Source organism: Balaenoptera musculus, chromosome 16 (assembly GCF_009873245.2).
Source record: "Balaenoptera musculus isolate JJ_BM4_2016_0621 chromosome 16, mBalMus1.pri.v3, whole genome shotgun sequence".
Taxonomy (NCBI): Eukaryota; Metazoa; Chordata; class Mammalia; order Artiodactyla; family Balaenopteridae; genus Balaenoptera; species Balaenoptera musculus.
The window spans coordinates 53,053,773-53,074,007 of NC_045800.1; the positions used below are offsets into that span (position 1 = coordinate 53,053,773).

General features: G+C 38.0%; 1 pseudogene; it reads left to right on the plus strand.

The window, feature by feature from the left end:
* The first annotated feature begins 550 nt into the window (after window positions 1-550).
* Window positions 551-2,624, plus strand: LOC118882412 (annotated as a pseudogene).
* Window positions 2,625-20,235: the final 17,611 nt, after the last annotated feature.

The following is a 20,235-nucleotide window of genomic DNA, read 5'->3' on the forward strand; positions in this document are numbered from 1 at the left end:
GTCTCTCCACATCTCTAAACAAATATCACAAGGATAAAAGTTATCTGGATGAGCAAAATGATAGGAACCCATTAAGCAAAGTATGAATGTACCATAGATAATTTGTCATCTGTCTATGGATGGACATTCATCTTAGCTCATGTTCTTCATCATTATAAATATTTTTTGTTATTATAAATAATGCTGCTGTGATCACCCCTGCACACATATCTTTGTGTCCATATAAGCATTTCCATATGTGTCCATATAAATATAATAGATTTATAAAAATGGAACTGTAAGTTAAAAGCACATGCATGTTTTAATTTCATAGATACTGTGAAATCCCCACTGAAAGATATTTACATCAGTTTACACTACCACTAATGGTGATTGTTTGTGTACCTCGCAAATCCCCTAAAAACTATTGGATACAATTAACTAGAGGGAAATTAAGCACTTTCTTAAGTAGATTATAAATCTGTCACCTCAAGATAAATATTGAAATTTCTAGGCTCTGTTTTTATATAACTCCAAGTTATGTATTTATGAGAGTGAACTGACAGTGAGTATGAATCTCAGTATTAAACTTCAGAAAATTCAGGGTTTATTTTCACCAAGAGAGGAAAAGCTATTTAATCTCAAGACTGAGAAAACACTCTACCTCATCATGGAATATACTAGTGGAAGAGATGTGTTTGATTGCCTAGTAGCTCATGGCACATGAAAGGAAAAGAGACTTGAGGAAAATTCCACCAGAAAGTATCTGCTGTGCAGTGCTGCCAACAGAAGTGGGTTGTTTATAGAGACTGAAAGGCAGAAAACCTGCTCTCGGCTGCTGACATGAACATCAAGATTGTAAACTCTGGCTTCAGCAACAAATTCACCTTTGGCAACCAGCTACATAACTTCTGTGGCAGTAATTTTGCTGCCCCAGAACTACTCCAGGGAAAAATTTAAGATAGACCCATGTGGGAGGTGTGGAGGCTGAGAGTCATCCTATATGCAGGGGTCATCTGATCCCTGCCTTCTGATCTCAAGGAGCCATGAGAGAAGTTACTGAGTGAAATATACAGTATTCCCTTCTGCTTGTCCATGGAGTGTGAAAACGTGCTCAAGAAATTTCTCATTCTCAGTTCCACCAAGAGAAGCACTCCCAGCAAGAGAGGCACTTTTGATCAAATTATGAAAGATTCATGGATAAATTTGGGTCATAAAGATGAACTAAAGCCTTATGTGGAACTACTCTCTGACTACAAAGACCCCCAGAGTTGATGGTGTCAATAGGTTTCACACAAGAAGAGATCAGGTACTCACTGATGGGCCAGAAGTTCGAGTGATGGCCACCCATCTGCTCCTGGGACACAAGAGCACAGAATTGGAGGGCTATACTATCTCCCTGAGGCCCCAGCCTTTATCTAATCTGACCAACAGCAGCAATCCTTTCCCATCTCACAAGGTACAGAATAGTCTCTGCCAACCCCAACCAGTGGGGTGTCAGCAATAATGCTGGTTCTGCCATTTCCATCTCTAATTCTCAGAATACTCAGAGTAGCAGTGCAGAAAATCAGCAGCCTTCAGATGGCCAGGAACCAGAACAAAATGCTAGCAGCACAGTCAACTTGCCTGCCACCTCTCTGATTGTCTTGGAAAAGAAGAAAATAACTCCTGTTCCCTACACAGAGAGTGACCTCTCCACCAGCAGAAATCAGAACAGAAATTCCCCATTTTTGGAGAGGGCCAGCTTCCGCCAGAAAGAAAAGAGCCTGACCAGGCTAAGTTCTGGGGTCTCCACCAGCTTCTGCTTCTGCTGCGATTGACCCAGCCTTTGCCCCGCCTGCAGTAGAAACCCATGACAGCCTTGGTGCAGCCCAACCAAGCCTCTGGGTGCTGCCTCACAGACAGCAATGGCGAGGTGCCTCGGCACAGCCCCGTCAGCATGTCCCTGTGGCTTCCCACAGTGGTGGAGCCCCAGACAGGAAATTCCTTCCAAGCTGAACAGCTCTGACATATACACAACCAGCAGAATTTGCCCTGTGGGAAGACCCCAGCCTCTCCCTCTGGCAACAGTCAGAACCAGAAGAACTAGTGGAGACTCTCACACTTCACCTGGTGCGCAGTGGAAGCAATGATAAAAGAATTTCGAGAGGCTAAGTGGTGCCCACTCTACTTTACATGGAGTATGAAGATCACAAGCACATGGAGTCTACTGGGAGATGTGCAAGGTCCTGGATGCAAACAGCTGCCAGTGTGAGCTAAACAAACAAACAAAAAATATTGGGTTGGCCAAAAAGTTCGTTCGGGTTAGGGTACCATCTTATGGACAAACCCGAACGAACTTTTTGGCCAGCCCAATACTTGCAGCTGTACATGCATAGTTCCCAGGGCCAAAAGGACTACATGCAGTGGAAGGTGGTGGTGTGCAAAGTGCTACTGAGGTCTCTCAATATGTTTGACTTAAGTGGATATCAAGCATTTCCATGGCCTTTAGAAACGTTGCCTCTAACATCACCGTGGAGTTTAAGCTTGAAAAGGTTGCCACGACCCACCAGAGAGATACGAGGAGAAGTAGGCTTGCTATAGCTGCTTTGCCCCCAGTGTGGACTAGTGTATTACCCCCTCTGGCACTTCTCCTCTTCCCGTGACTTTCTCTGTCTTTTCTTCTATTTTTGCAGGGGAGAGGAGATGGGTCTACTGAAATAAAGACAAACCATCCAAATGGAAACACAACACACATCTCTCTCTCTCTCTCTCTCTCTCTCTTCCTGCTATTAACTCATAATGTCTATTAGCATTTCTTTGAGCTGACTAAAGTAAACCATTCTTTATAGTAATAGACTACATGTTACATAGTAAATGCATTCACATCATGCCCTCTGGAGCAAAAAGGAGGCACAAGATATAAAATCTCTGGATCAGACGGTTAAAACTGTAATCACTTAAAATCAAGGATGGCATGAGAAAACAGGAAAGCACTGAGCTGCTTCTGCAAAGAAAAATAAATTTCTTTTCTCTGGGATAAATTTAAGCCAATAAAGCTTAGCCAAATGACCTCATGAGTATAAATGTTTTCCAGGCAAAGTTATAAAGTGCTAAGATGAACACATCTAACCTGTTGCAATAAAGCTGTTCAGTAATAAAAGCCCCTGGATTCCATAGCTCTAGGATGGATTAAATATTTTATCTTCTAAAGAACAGTAATCAGCTGGGGAGAGTGAAGGAATTGGCTTTATTTGATATTTGATTTACTTTCCGTGCCATTTCCATGGGTCACCTTTTGGTGTTGACTTTCGATTCAGTGGCTGCTGTAGCACCAGAATCCTGAATTATGAAAAGAGTGGTTTCATTTAGGAGAAGTAAATATTCTAGCAGCTGTGAATTTAGGATTTAAAAATCATTCTAACTTGCTGATAATGAACAGTCCCAGCATAGAGTCAAGTGAGAAGCAAATGGCAGAAATATCTGTATGAGTCCATTCACTGGGTGTGTAGTGTGTGTCTTGTCTATGGCTTACCTTGTTATTTGCTTGTTTTTTCCCCATTTTCACCTCCCCAGATGCCCCTAACCACTGCATCTCCAACTCTCCTTCTGAAGACCAGCTGATTCCTTCATTCTCTTCATTCATTCAATAAAATATTGCTCATCTATGAAGATACAGTATTTAAAATAATTTTCATAGTAGACATGCATAAACAAATATACTGTACTAAGTGCTATTTTAGGGTACCTACTGATGGCTGTTGGAACAAAGAAAATAATATAACTAATTGTGAGTGGAATGATCAGAAGATGAGCAGAGATATGAATTACAAATATACAAGGAACCACATTTTAGGTAAAAAGAGCTGCAGTAAAATCACAGAGTCTCAGATGTTCTCTGAGGTAGGTAATAATTGGTTATGACATAGGAATGACACAGGGTATGACATGTGGCAAAGTGGTAGGAGATGACACAGAAAGATAAATTGAGATCAGATTCTGAAGAACCCCAAAGAGCAGAAGACCTTGGTCTTTATTCTGGAGGTGAATCATCAATGACAGGGATTAGATGAAGGGTGTATTCTAGGATGATCACTCCATTTTCAGGATAGAGAATTTGCATTAAAAATCCCAGTTTCTAGACTTTTCCACAACATGTAGAAAAAATCTATGAGACCACAGCTTTTGATAATACATGCCAATTCCCAAGGTTGTTGCTTTTAAGAGAGATACGTTTTTAACGAAATTCCTAGTGAGTACAATTCTCTCCGCTGTAAGTAGGCTATGGGAAAATGAGGTCACTTCTTCATATCTTAAAGTTAAAGCAAGAGGTAATATGGTGAGTAGGGAGGCTCTGAGTGTCTGACTCTCTTTTGATCTTCTATGATGATACTCACCAGTAGATAAAGTTACTGAACTAAAATCAATACTCAGTGGAAAGTAACTGCTTGTTGGAGGCATAATTTCGAGTGTCAGCCTAATCCCAGTCCCTTCCTTGGTGAACTTCCCCTCTCACAGTCCCTGTATATTTGATACAATGAGGAAATTATCCCCAAACCCTGGTCCCAAGTGATTGGACAAATCATAGGCACATGACCTAAGGGCAGTCAAGCCCTTAAACTGGCCTAGCACACTTATTGCCTGACTTGGTAAGATTCTCTACCTTGCACCCAAACCATGATCTGTGAACAAGCATCTTTGGCATCACCAGGTAATTAATTAGAAATGCAAAATCTCAGGCTCTATCCCAGACCTCCTGAATCAATCTGCATTTTACCAAGATTCCCAGATGATCCATATTCATATTAAATTTTAAGGAGCACAACTCTAGATCAGCAGGTCTAGAGAATTTAATTTAAGAAATATTAAAAACGTGAGTGATTAGCAGACTGGAAAGAAACAGACATGCAAAGTATAACTGTGTTCTTGTTCATGGCCAGTTACTTCAACAGAAACCCTGTGACTCAACAGAAACCCTGTGACTCCTTCTGCTACTGAGGTGCCTGTAGAGCTACCCCATGTCTATATGCTCCTACAGGTTACAGGTGTTCAAATTCCTCCTGCAATGTTTCTGTTCTTAAATGTCCAAGAGAGTCACATCTTTCATGTGGGTATTTGTAATTAAATTCCTTCCTCTTGGAACCAGCTTGAGATTTTGTTTCCTACAACAAAAGTTGCCAAAAATCAAACACTTCTTATAGTAGCAATCACTGAGGAGTTAATGAGAGCAAATCTCTGATTCAACTGAGTAATTCTAGTAAGAGCAACAATTTCTCTTGTGCAAAAAATTGGCAGCAATTCATTTCCCCAGCCAGACCTGGTCAATGAGGAAGAAACATATCACTCTCATTTAGGACTTGCATTAATCTCCTTAGGCTAACATGATGACATTCCTTGTACAGAAAAGGATCATTTACTCAACCTGAAAGAAGGAAAGAAGCCATGTCAAGAGAAGATTGTCCTCCCTTTTCACAGGCAGAATTGGCAATTTTTGCTGATGCTTCTCTAGTGTGAAGAGGGGGTTTGTTGTAGACATTCCAATTTTAAATTCAGGAAGTTTGGCTTTTTCCCAAGACCTTTGCCAGGAGAGACTGTCTCTCGCTCTTTTTTTTTTTTTTTTTTTTCCTGTGTAAATTTTTTTTTAAGTATAGTTGATTTACAGCATTATATTAGCTTTGGGTGTTCAACATAGTAATTCAGTATTTTTATAGATTATACTCCATTTAACGTTATTACAAAATAATGATTATATAAGTCAGACAGAGAGAGACAAATACTGTATGTTATCACTTATATGTGGAATCTAAAAAATAAAACAATAGAATGTATATAGCAAAACAGAAACAGACTCACAGATATAGAAAACAAACTGATCTCAGAGAGGCAGCTGGGGGTGGTGGCGTGAAACAAGATCTTCATTCCCTGTGCAGGACTTGAACCTGGGTAGCCTGGATGAAAACCAGGAATCCTGGCCACCACACCCCCTGGTTCTCGTCCCCAGTGAAAAATGCATTTCTCACGGAGGCAAAACTGTAAAAACAGGTACAAAGTTTATTATCAGAGACATAGCACAACAACAAGTGGGAGAGCACACAGAGAAACAGTTTGTTTAGTTAAGATAGAGGCAAGGCAGAGATGCACACCCGGAGAGAAAGGGTGTGGGCGTCCTCCCTAATGAGGAGGCGTGCAGTAAAGAGGCCGTTAAGTCACTTATATAGGGCAGTTCTTCCGGGTTTTTGTTTACCTTTGGCCAATTATCTGGTTTCTTTTTCCACACCTGACCTGCCTTAGGACCCTCTCCAACATGCGTGTGCAACTTTTTTCCAAGATGGATTACAGCCCAGAGGCCTATGGGACGGCCTTAGCATCACATATTATGGGGTGGTGCCCCCTCCTTTTGACCGCCAAGGAGCCTTTCTGCGCATGTGCAATGTTTCCCTTGTCCCAAGGGTGGGAAATGTATGATCTCTTGATCTTTTAACAGGGTTTAGTCCCAATCTGTCCCTGCCATAAAAATGTCCAATATCTGGTTATTTACCCTATTTCTGTTGCTGGTTTTTATATCGAGGTGCACATCTTGAAATACAGACAAGTGTCCAGTCATAAATATGTAATCCTGGAGCCCGCTTGTCTCTTGCTTCAGGAAATATAAACAGGGGACTGGTAATGAATGTCTGGCCTGGAGCCCATCTTCTCACCCCAGGAAGTGTGAACAGGAGGCCAGTTGTAAATGCCTAGCTTGGAGCCCATCTATCTCCTGCCTCAAAATGAGTTGATATCAGTTGGGAGAAGGATGGACGGTGGGGGGCAAGATAAGGGTATGGAATTAAGAGATATAAACTACTATGTATAGAACAGAAAGAATATATTGTACAGCACAGGGAATTATAGCCATTATTAAGAGAACCTGTCTCTCTACTGGCATTTCCTCCTTTGTTTTCATAAACTCCTTTAAAGAAAATCCTATCCATCATGAACATTCTGTCCTGCCTCATTGCAAGATATATGACCTTGAGCAAGTTGTTTAACTTTTTTGCTTCTTCAGTTCTTTATTTATAAAAGGGGGACATAAAAACCCAGTCATTTTATATATATTATTCATTATATAGAAAATAATATAAATATATATATCTGTATGTGTGTGTGTGTGTGTATATATGTATATATATACATATATATATATATATATATATATATATATATATATATATATATATACGAAATCATATTTGGGTATCCACCCTCCATATCTGTGGGTTCCATAACCACAGAGTCAACCAACTGTGGATACAAGGGCCAAATGTATATGTAATTTTCAATGTCAGTTATATAAATGCAAGATATTCTTAAAATGTTCTGTGATGTCTTAGTACCTTTTCAATATGTTTTAGCAGTGGAATTTTTTGTTCAAAAAATATTACATATTAAATAAACATAAGATCTGGTGGTTTGGTTGAATTAGCTTTGTGGTGATGAAGGTAGTGATCTGAGGAATTTACTCTTCAAACATTGTAACTGAATGTAGGGTTTCATGAAGCATAGTGTGAAAATCAGATTTCTGTATAATTTGAGTCATCATATATTCATCTCAACAACTATTTATAGAGTGACTGAATTCTATATCAGGAACATGGCCAAAATACAAAGATCTCAGTTCACCTGGGAAAGAGATTAAAAGATATATTACATGGTATGTGTTGATAATTGATTTTGGAGTAAGTATTATTGAAGCACAAATCTCTCATCAGTTACTTCTGCCTAATAAAAGTGGAGTAAAACTTCACTTGCTTAATGGTGGTTGGGAAGAAGAGAAATGAGGTTATATTTGACGCAGACCTTTCAGAATTTGTAGAAAATTTTGTGTTAAATAAGTGAGAAAACAGCGCTCCAAGCAAGGGAAGACAAAGGTAGGTAAAGCCACAGTGCTACGAGTGAGTGGCTTCAAAAACATCACATAGTCTGATAAGATTGGAGTTTGGTTTATGAGATAGAGCAAGACAGTGGTGGAGAAAAGCTAAAAAAGTTTGGGACCAAGTTGTGAAGAGTTTTGACTTTCATGAAGTTCTGTCTTTTTGGCAATAATTGTTTAATAAAAGAAAAGAAAAATGACTAAATGTCTATTTTGGAAAAACCTCTGTGGCAACCATGTCAAAAAGAATTTGCTGGATCATTTCTTTTTGCTCCTGCAGGTCCACAAACCATCTTGTCATCCTGTTTTCTATTTTCCAGGAATCTGACCTGCATAGATTACATCAATGTGCTGCCATGACCTCTAGCTTCTGGTAAGGATCCATCAATGGGAGACACCTGCAGGAGACTTAGAGAGGGGTGGAAGAGAGGGCTGATAGACAATTCTTTGCCTTCCAGGGTTCTCCCTTCTGGGTAACCACTGGTGAACTGCATCTCTGTGCCAAAGGCCACAGTTCCTGCTGTGTGGCTTTCTTCAGTTTATGGTAGTCATTTCTTCCTTTTCCTTCTTTCCCATTTATTTATCAGTATGGACTCAAACATTTTTTTTTTCCAGTGAGGTTATAATCTGCTACTATCATATTTATTTTCAAGTCAGATTGTCAGAATCTTGGGTGTTGAGGGTCTTTCAAGCCCTCGAGCCTTCATGTCTTCTTGACATGTCCCACCATTCTTTGAGTATTTTCTTACTTTGAGGCTCAACACAACATTCAAAACTCTTCTTGTACTTTTAGTGCCTCAGCCCTGGAATCAGCCATTTCTCCATGGAGGTCTAGTTCCTCCTAGTTGTTCAATGTTCAAGGTATGCTCATTGCTGTTTTGGTGCTGCTTCTAGGTCTCTCAGCAGGCAGACTTATGGAAGGTCTATCAGTTTATATTGATAACTCCAAATTTAATCCAATACCATAGAATTCTGGTCTTCTCATTTCCATATAATTCCCTTCTCCAACCCTCAGAAATCTGGTTGCTGCTATCCTTAGTATATATTTATGTATTTGTCCAATTCTAGAATACATAGAAATTAGTTTCAGAATTATTAATTCATATTACTGAGAAAAGGAGACCTCCTCAGGTTTAGGAAATGTTGTTAGTAGGTCTCTGCTGTCATGAGCCCTGGGATATTGCACCATTTCTCCTTAGTTTCCCTTACACTCCATTACACCTCTGCTAACAGGCTTTTTATTAGACACTCTTTAAGTATCTAATTTGACTCCGTCATCTGCTCTCTACTTGGACAATAACTGATAAAATGTGCTAGAGAATGACTACTTACAAGGGGTTTAGAATATGTAGAAAGAGACAATCTGCCCTAGCTTTTATCTATATTCCGGCACTGAGCACTTTGTGTCAGCACCAGTGGATTTTATCCAGTGCCTGGCATTATCATGAACAAAACTGTAGTGAGCCATGCAAGAAGAACTTTATATTACGAGATGTATGCAGACAGAAATTTAGGGAAAGACATATACCCTTTATACACTTTAGAAAATTAAACACCTAATGTTTTAGCCCAACTAGTTATTTCCACTCTGATTAATAACATTCTATTATTTTTGCATCTCCACCTGTATCTGATCTGGGCATGGTTCCTCCATAGCTACCTTTCCACTGGCAAAACTCATGAAGAAGCACAGGACATTACTGAAAAAAGCCATGTAACAATGTGTCATAAAGACATTCTTGGCTAATGTAATATTGCGATTTATAATAGGATATATATATTTGTTCTTCATCCTTAGTTCAGGCACAAAGCTTCTAAAGCCCTTGGATGTCCTGTGAAAAGAGCAATAAAGGTGTCTTTTGTTAATTAAATGAGGTGATTTTGCAAAGCACCTAAGGATGGAGGCAGGTTGCCAGTGGAGCCAACCATGTGCTTAGAGAGTTGGAACTTTAAGTTTCACCCTCCTCCCACCCCCACATTTTGGGAGGGGAGAGGGGCTGGAGTTGAGTTCAGTCACCAGTGGCCCATGATTTAATCAATCGTGGCTATGTAATAAACCACAAATGGCAGGCTTCTGAGAACTTCAGTGTTGGTGGACACATGGAGGTACAGGGAGAGAGGCCCTCGGAGAAGTTCTGCACCCTTTCCTTATACCTTAATCTATAAATATCTTCATCTGGCTGTTGAGTCATTATTCTTTAACACCCTTTGTAATAAACTAGTAATCTAGTGAGTAAACTGGTTTTCTGAGTTCTGTGAGCTGCTCTAGCAAATTAATCAAACCCAAGAAGGGGGCTGTAGGAAATTCTGGTTTATAGCCAGATGGTCAGAAGTGCAGGTAGGGCAACCTAGACTTATGATTGGTATCTGAAGTGGAGGGCAGTCTTGTGGAACTGAGTCCTTAGACTGTGAAATCTGATGCTATCTCTCTGTACATAGTATGAGAATTGAGTTGAATTGCAGGATGTAGTGCTGGCGTCAGAGACTTGCTTGGAGATGTGGGAAAACAGAATCCCACACGTTGGAATTAGATACAGAATTGTAACTTTAAAATTTAAACTTTCTCTAGTAATAACTGGAATATGTACATTATTTGTCTTGAGTGTTCATACAACTCAGGGAAGAAGAGAAATAAAAGTTGAGATCCTAAGGCTGAGAAAAAGTTAGCTAGTTGAGTAATCAAAGTTTGTATTAACTATCTGACATGATTTTTCATACATGTCACTTTACAATAATTAGCAATAATATATTGATCATGGTACTGGGAAACATGGAATTCCTGAGCCCTATGGCTAAGAATTTAAAGTGGTAAATGCTTTCTTAAGGGAAATGTGGGTTTTTTTTATACTGGATTTGTCACAGATTGCTTGTACTATTTGATTCAGAAACAAACTCTTCTCTAATTTATGCTTTAAAAAATCATGAAAAATGACCACAGAGAGTTGTGATAAATCATTTTCATCTCAACATTATTTTTAGTAATTAAATCTTGAAAACTTTTGAAAATATTCAACATTGATATATTTCATAATCTATTTTGATGAAGCTTTTATAAAGTTATACTTTGGTTCAATAAATAATAGTGGACAATTAAATGCAATACATTAAAATTAAAAAAAAAAGGACATGAAATCAAAATTTAACTGTTAACTCATATTAAGAATTATGGGGGGAACCTTCAAGATGGTGGAGGAGTAAGACGTGGAGATCACCTTCCTCCTCACAAATACATCAAAAATACATCTACATGTGGAACAACACCTACAGAACACCAACTGAACGCTGGCAGAAGTCCTCAGACTTCCCAAAAGGCAAGAAACACCCCACATACCTGGGTAGGGCAAAAGAAAATAGAAAAAAACAGAGACAAAGGAATAGGGATGGGACCTGCCCCTCTGAGAGGGAGCTGTGAAGGAGGAAAGGCTTCCACACACTAGGAAGCCCCTTCGCCGGTGGATATGAGGAATGGGCGGGGGGAAGCTTTGGAGCTACGGAGGAGAGTGCAGCAACAGGGGTGCAGAGGGCAAAGTGGAGAGATTCCCGCATAGAGGATCAGTGCCGACCAGCACTGACCAGCCTGAGAGGCTTGCCTGCTCACCTGCTGGGGTGGGTAGGGGCTGGGAGCTGGGGCTCAGGCTTTGGAGGTCAGGTCCCAGGGAGAGGATTGGGGTTGGCTGCGTGAAGACAGTGTGAAGGGGGCTAGTGTGCCACAGCTAGCCAGGAGGGAGTCCAGGAAAAAGTCTGGACCTGCATAAGAGGCAAGAGATCATTGTTTCAGGGTGCTCAAGGAGAGGGGATTCAGAGCACCACTTAAACGAGCTCCAGAGACGGGCACGAGCTGCAGATATCAGCGTGGACACCAGAGATGGGCATGAGACACTAAGGCTGCTGCTACAGCCAACAAGAAGCCTGTGTGCAAGCACAGTTCACTATCCACACCTCCCCTCCCGGGAGTCTGTGCAGCCTGCCACTGCCAAGGTCCCGTGATCCAGGGACAACTTCCCCGTGAGAACACACGCCATGCCTCAGGCTGTTGCAGAGACGCTGGTCTCTGCCACCTCAGGCTTGCCCTGCATTCCATACCCATCCCTCCCCTGTGCCTGAGTGAGCGAGAGTCCCATAATCAGCTGGAACTTTAACCCTGTCCTGTCTGAGTGGGAAAAAGATGCTCTCAGGCGACCTACAAGCAGAGGCAGGGCCAAATCCAAAGCTGAACAGCAGAGGCTGTGTGAACAGAGAAGAGAAAGGGAAATTTCTCCCTGCAGCCTAAGGAGCCGCAAATTAAATCTCCATAATCAACTTGATGTACCCTGCATTAGTGGAATACCTGAATAGACAACGAATCATCCCCAAATTGAAGAGGTGGACTTTGGGAGCAACTGTAGACTTGGGGTTTGTTTTCTGCAACTAATTTGTTTCGGATTTAATGTTTATCTTCATTGAGTATTTAGAGGTTATTATCATTGGTAGATTTGTTTATTGATTTGGTTGCTCTCTTCCTTTTTTTTATATATATATTTTTCCTTTTTCTCTTTCTGTGAGTGTGTATGTGTATGCTTCTTTGTGTCATTTTGTCTGTATAGCTTTGCTTTTACAATTTGTCCTACGGTTCTCTCTGCTTGTTTTTTGTTTGTTTGTTTGTTTTAGTACAGTTTTTAGCACCTTCTCATTGGTGGATTTGTTTATATTTTTGGTTTGGTTGCTCTCTTCTTTCTTTTTTTTATTACTTTTTAATTTTTAATTTTTTATTTTAAGAACTTTCCTTTTCTTTTCCTTTCTTTCTTTCTTTCTTTCTTTCTTTCTTTCTTTCTTCCTTCCTTCCTTCCTTCCTTCCTTTCTTTCTTTCTTTCTTTTTTTTTTTTTTTGATTCTCCCTCTTCATCTCAGCCGTGTAGCTGATAGGGTCTTGCTGCTCTGGCAAGGTGTCAGGCCTGAGCCTCTGAGGTGGGAGAGCCGAGTTCAGGACATTGGTGCACCAGAGACCTCCCGGCCCCACATAATATCAAACGGTGAAAGCTTTCCCACAGATCTCCATCTCAATGCTAAGACGCAACTCCACTCAACAACCAGCAAGCTACAGTGCTGGACACCCTATGCCAAAGAGCCACCAAGACAGGAAAACAACCCCACCCATTAGCAGAGAGTCTGACTAAAATCATAATAAGGTCACAGAAGCCCTAAAACACAGCACTGGACGTGGTCCTGCCCACCAGAAAGACAAGATGCAGCCTCATCCACCAGAACACAGGGACCAGTCCCCTCCACCAGGAAGCCTACACAACCCACTGAACCAAACTTACTGACTGGGGGCAGACACCAAAAACAACAGGAACTACGAACCTGCAGCCTGCGAAAAGGAGACCCCAAAAACAGTAAGTTAAGCAAAATGAGAAGAAAGGGAAATACACAGCAGATGAAGGAGCAAAACAAAAACCCACCAGACCAAACAAATGAAGAGGAAATAGGTAGTCTACCTGAAAAAGAATTAAGACTAATGATAGTAAAGATGATCCAAAATCTTGGAAATAGAATGGAGAAAATAGAAGAAACGTTTAACAAAGACCTAGAAAAACTAAAGATCAAACAAACAATGATGAACAACACAATAAATGAAATTAGAAATTCTCTAGATGGAATCAATAGCAAAATAACTGAGGCAGAAGAACGGATAAGTGACCTGGAAGATAAAATAGTGGAAATAACTACTGCAGAGAAGAATACAGAAAAAAGAATGAAAAGAATTGAGGACAGTCTCACAGACCTCTGAGATATTAAATGCACCAACATTCGAATTATAGGGGTCCCAGAAGAAGAAGAGAAAAAAAGAGTGAGAAAATATTTGAAGAGATTATAGTTGAAAACTTCCCTAATATGGGAAAGGAAATAATTAATGAAGTCCAGGAAGCGCAGAGAGTCCCATAAAGGATAAATCCATGGAGAAACACTCCAAGGCACATATTAATCAAACTATCAAAAATTAAATACAAAGAAAAAATATTAAATGCAGCAAGGGAAAAGCAATAAATAACATACAAGGGAATCCCCATATGGTTAACAGCTGATCTTTCAGCAGAACTTCTGCAAGCCAGAAGTAAGTGGCAGGACGTAGTTAAAGTGATGAAAGGGAAAAACCTACAACCAAGACTACTCTACCCAGTAAAGACCTAATTCAGATTTGACGGAGAAATTAAAACCTTTAAAGACAAGCAAAAGCTAAGAGTATTCAGCACCACCAAACCAGCTTTACAACAAATGTTAAATAAACTTCTCTAGGCAGGAAACACAAGAGAAGGAAAAGACCTACAATAACAAACCCAAAACAATTAAGAAAATCGTAATAGGAACACACATATCGATAACGACCTTAAATGTAAATGGATTAAATGCTCCAACCAAAAGACATAGACTGGCTGAATGGATACAAAAACAAGACCCATGTATGCTGCCTAAAAGAGACCCACTTCAGACCTGTGGACACATACAGCCTGAACATGAGGGAATGGAAAAAGATATTCCATGCAAATGGAAATAAAAAGAAAGCTGGGGTAGCAATTCTCATCTCAGACAAAATAGACTTTAAAATAAACACTATTACAAGACAAAAAGAAGGATACTACATAATGATCAAGGGATCAATCCAAGAAGATAGAAAATTGTAAATATTTATGCACCTAACATAGGAGCACCTCAATACATAAGGCAAATGCTAACAGCCAAAAAAAGGGAAATCAACAGTAACACAATCATAGTAGGGGACTTTAACACCCCACTTTCACCAATGGAAAGATCATCCAAAATGAAAGTAAATAAGGAAACACAAGCTTTAAATGATACATTAAACAAGATGGACTTAATTGATATTTATAGGACATTCCATCCAAAACCAAAAGAATACACTTTCTTTTCAAGTGTTCATGGAACATTCTCCAGGATAGATCATATCTTGGGTCACAAATCAAGCCTTGGTAAATTTAAGAAAATTGAAATTGTATCAAGTATCTTTTCCAACCACAACACTATGAGACTAGATATCAGTTACAGGAAAAAAAAAACTGTAAAAAATACAAACACATAGAGGCTAAACAATATGCTACTAAATAACCAAGAGATCACTGAAGAAATAAAAAAATGCCTAGAAACAAATTACAATGAAAACATGATGACCCAAAACCTATGGGATGCAGAAAAGCAGTTCTAAGAGGGAAGTTTATAGCCATAGAATCCTACCTCAATAAACAAGAAATATCTCAAATAAACAACCTAGCCTTACACCTAAAGCAATTAGAGAAAGAAGAACAAAAAAATTCAAAGTTAGCAGAAGGAAAGAAATCATAAAGATCAAATCAGAAATAAATGAAAAAGAAATGAAGGAAATGATATCAAAGATCAATAAAACTAAAAGCTGGTCCTTTGAGAAGATAAATAAAATTGATACACCATTAGCCAGACTCATCAAGAAAAAAAGGGAGAAGACTCAAATCAACAGAATTAGAAATGAAAAAGGAGAAGTAACAGCTGACACAGCAGAAATACAAAGGATCATGAGAGATTACTACAAGCAACTATATGCCAATAAAATGGACAACCTGGAAGAAATGGTCAAATTCTTAGAAAAGCACCACCTTCCAAGACTAAACCAGGAAGAAATAGAAAATATGAAAGACCAATCACAAACACTGAAATTGAAACTGTGATTAAAGATCTTCCAACAAACACAGAAAAACCCAGGACCAGATGGCTTACAGGGGAATTCTATCAAACATTTAGAGAAGAGCTAACACCTATCCTCTCAAACTCTTCCAAAATAAAGCAGAGGGAGGAACACTCCCAAACTCATTCTACGAGGCCACCATCACCCTGATACCAAAACCAGGCAAAGATGTCACAAAAAAAGAAAATTACAGGCCAATATCACTGATGAACATAGATGCAAAAATCCTCAACAAAATACTAGCAAACAGAATCCAACAGCACATTAAAAGGGTCGTACAACATGTTCAAGTTGGGTTTATCCCAGGAATGTAAGAAACTTCGATATACGCAAATCAATCAATGTGATACACCATATGAACAAATTGAAGGATAAAAACCATATGAACATCTCAATAGATGCAGAAAAAGCTTTTGACAAAACTCAACATCGATTTATGATAAAAACCCTCCAGAAAGTGGGCATAAAGGGAACTTAACTCAACATAATAAAGGCCATATATGACAAACCCACAACCAACATCATTCTCAATGGTGAAAAACTGAAACCATTTCCACTAAAATCAGGAAAAAGACAAGGTTGCCCACTCTCACCACTATTATTCAACATAGTTTTGGAAGTTTTAGCCACAGCAATCAGAGAAGAAAAAGAAATAAAAGGATTCCAAATCAGAAAAGAAGAAGTAAAACTGTCACTGTTTGTAGATGACACAATACTATACATAGAGAATCCTAAAGATGCTACCAGAAAACTACTAGAGCTAATCAATGAATTTGGTAAAGTAGCAGGATACAAAATTAATGCACAGAAATCTCTTGCATTCCTATACACTAGTGATGAAAAATCTGAAAGAGAAATTAAGGAAACATTCCCATTTACCGTTACAACAAAAAGAATAAAATACCTAGGAATAAACCTCTCTAAGGAGACAAAAGACCTGTATGCAGAAAACTATGACACTGTTGAAAGAAATTAAAGATGGTACAAACAAATGGAGAGACATACCATGTTCTTGGATTGGAAGAATCAACATTGTGAAAATGACTATACTACACAAAGCAATCTACAGATTCAATGCAATCCCTATCAAACTTCCAATGGAATCTTTCACAGAACTAGGACAAAAAATTTCACAATTTGTATGGAAACACAAAACACCCCAAATAGCAAAAGCAATCTTGAGAATGAAAAACAGAGCTGGAGGAATCAGCTTCCCAGACTTCACATTATACTACAAAGCTACAGTAATTAAGACAGTATGGTACTGGCACAAAAACAGAAATATAGATCAATGGAACAGGATAGAAAGCCCAGAGATAAACCCATGCACATATGGTCACCTTATCTTTGATGAAGGAGACAAGAGTATGCAATGGAGAAAAGACAGCCTCTTCAATAAGTGGTGCTGGGCAAACTGGACAGCTACAAATAAAAGAATGAAAGTAGAACACTCCCTAACACCATACACAAAAATAAACTCAAAATGGATTAAAGACCCAAATGTAAGGTCAGACACTATAAAACTCTTAGAGGAAAATACAGGCAGAACACTCTGTGACATAAATCACAGCAAGATCCTTTTTGACCCACCTCCTAGTGAAAGGGAAATAAAAACATAAATAAGCAAATGGGACCTAATGGAACTTAAAAGCTTTTGCACAGCAAAGGAAACCATAAACAAGACAAAAAGACAACTCTCAGAATGGGAGAAAATATTTGCAAACAAAGCAACTGACAAAGGATTAATCTCCAAAATTTACAAGCAGCTCATGCAGCACAATCTCCAAAAAACCAAGAACCCAATCCAAAAATGGGCAGAAGACCTAAATAGACATTTCTCCAAAGAATATACAGATTGCCAACAAACACATGAAAGGATGCTCAACATCACTAATCATTAGAGAAATGCAAATCAAAACTACAATGTGGTATCACCTCACACCAGTCAGAATGGCCATCATCAAAAAATCTACAAACAATAAATGCTGGAGAGGGTGTGGAGAAAAGGGAACCCTCTTCCACTGTTGGTAGGAATGTTAATTGATATAGCCACTATGGAGAACAGTATGGAGGTTCCTTAAAAAACCAAAAATAGAACTACCATATGACCCAGCACTCCCACTACTGGGCATATACCCTGAGAAAACCATAATTCAAAAAGAGTCATGTACCACAATGTTCATTGCAGCTCTATTTACAATAGCCAGGACATGGAAGCAACCTAAATGTTCACCGACAAATGAATGAATAAAGGAGTTGTGGCACACATATACAATGGAGTATTACTCAGCCATAAACAGAAATGAAATTTGAGTTATTTGTAGTGAGGTGGATGGACCTAGAGACTGTCATACAGAGTGAAGTAAGTCAGAAAGGAAAAAACTAATACTGTATGCTAAAACATATATATGGAATCCAAAAAAAAAAAAATAGTTCTGAAGAACTTAGGGGCAGGACAGGAATAAAGACACAGACGTAGAGAATGAACTTGAGGACATGGGCATGGAGAAGTTTAAGCTGGGACGAAGTGATAGAGTGGCATAGATGTATGTACACTACCAAACGTAAAATAGCTAGCTAGTGGGAAGCAGCTGCATAGAACAGGGAGTGGTGCTTTGTGTCCACCTAGAGGTGGTGGGATAGGGAGGGTGGGAGGGAGACGCAAGAGGGGGGGGGGGATATGGGGATATATGTATATATATAGCTGATTCATTTTATACAGCAGAAACTAACACACCATTGTAAAGCAATTATACTCCAATAAAGATGTGAATTAAAAAAAAAAAAGAATTATGCACTCAATCCATTAGAGTTTGTAAAAGTAATGTTATCATATGTAAGTGAAAGAAAATAAATTGGTCAATTTGAGAGGATGCTAGTGAACTAAATTATTTTTTTGAAAACAGGTAAATTAATGGGAAAGTATAAAATATTTGTTTACTTTTTCTATTAAAAGTATACCAGTGGATAAATAGAAATTGGGGGGAAGTTTTTATTTATAGAAGCACTCCAGGTAATACATGAAGAAAAGAATAATAAAACTGGCTTATTTTGCCACACTCAATGAATTATTAGAGGACATAAGCATTGTTTTTCAATGCATGCTGGTATCACAAAAAGAGAGATAACTAGACCTTATGCATGCCTTGATGGAAGAATACAACACTACCTGTAAATATGAGGTATTTTTACTCTCTCAAAAATATCAAAACTGAGTCAAGTTAAACCTCTAGGCCCAACTATTTATTTAGAGGAAACAAAGATGCAGAGGAACATATTAAATAACACTTTGATGACATAAGCAGTTTACAATTGCTACAGAGTATTTTAAAAATTTCAAGAGAATGAAATGTATTGGAGAGGAGATGTATAGATTAAATGAGATTTAAGAATGCTATTACCCAGTTGAAAAATGTCATTTTTGTTATTTAGATCCTGAACCAAATTTAAAAATTATGGACTCAGAAAGGTCATCAATGTTATGGCCTCTTAAAATTTTAACCAACCAATTTATTGAGTTTTCTTACTGGTTTTCTTTTGTAAGAATTTTTTGACTGATTCTCTCTAATTTCCTAGATGTATATTCATAGCATCTTTGGTAATGAAAAATTTCCTTTATCTTTTTCAGTATGTATACTTTTCAATTTTTACATTTTTCAGCTTTATATGGTGATTGATTCCTGATCAGTGTGAAATGTTAGTGAAGAGAATAACCGTTCTTGTTTGTTTTTCATAACTTGTTTTTGGCTTGAGAGATTATGTCATTTACAATTTTTTTAATTTTTAATTTTTTTATTGAGGTATATAGTTTCAGGTGTACAACACAATGATTCATTATTTATATATATTGCAAAGTGACCACCATAATAAGTCTAGTTAACATCCGACACCCTACATAGTTACCAAAAGAAATATTTTTTCTTGTTATGAGGACTTTTAACATCTACTCTCTTAGCAATTGTAATATGCAATACAGTATTATTAACTATAATTTTTAATAATATTTAATATTTTAAAAATAATACTTAATATATTAATTTTAGTAATACCCTTTTTTCTGTTTTTGCAAGAGGTTTACTCTTAGAGTGATGACTTTCATGAAATAACTTTTTTCCCAAATATTATAAATTGATTCAAACACTTTAAGTAATACATATAAATCATAAAAATTATCATCATCATAACAGAAACAAATAACCAAGTATAATTGGTTACCCAATTAAGAAATAGAAAATTATCTTCAAAGCCCAGTCAAATGCCTTTTCATCACCTATAAGGTATATTTTTTGTTTTGCATTGTTTTCTGATTATAGATTTTGTTTAGCTATTAAAAGTAATTTTTTAAATACTGCAAAATATGAAGAATAAAATTAACAACCAATTTCACCACCTAGCAATGAGCACCCTTAACCTTTTGTACACTTCCAGTGTTTAGTATATGTATGTATGATTATGTGTTTACAAAATATAATCATACTCTCTTTTCACTTGAAATTTTAAAAATATTTATAAATGTTTTGTTATTATAAACATTATTATTGAATGTTAGATCTCTATGAGCATCTCTGATTATTTCTTATGTAAGGTTTTTGATGGTGAAAATAGTGGATTAACGAGTACAAACATGTTTTAGTTATTAAGTATTCCTAAATAGCTTT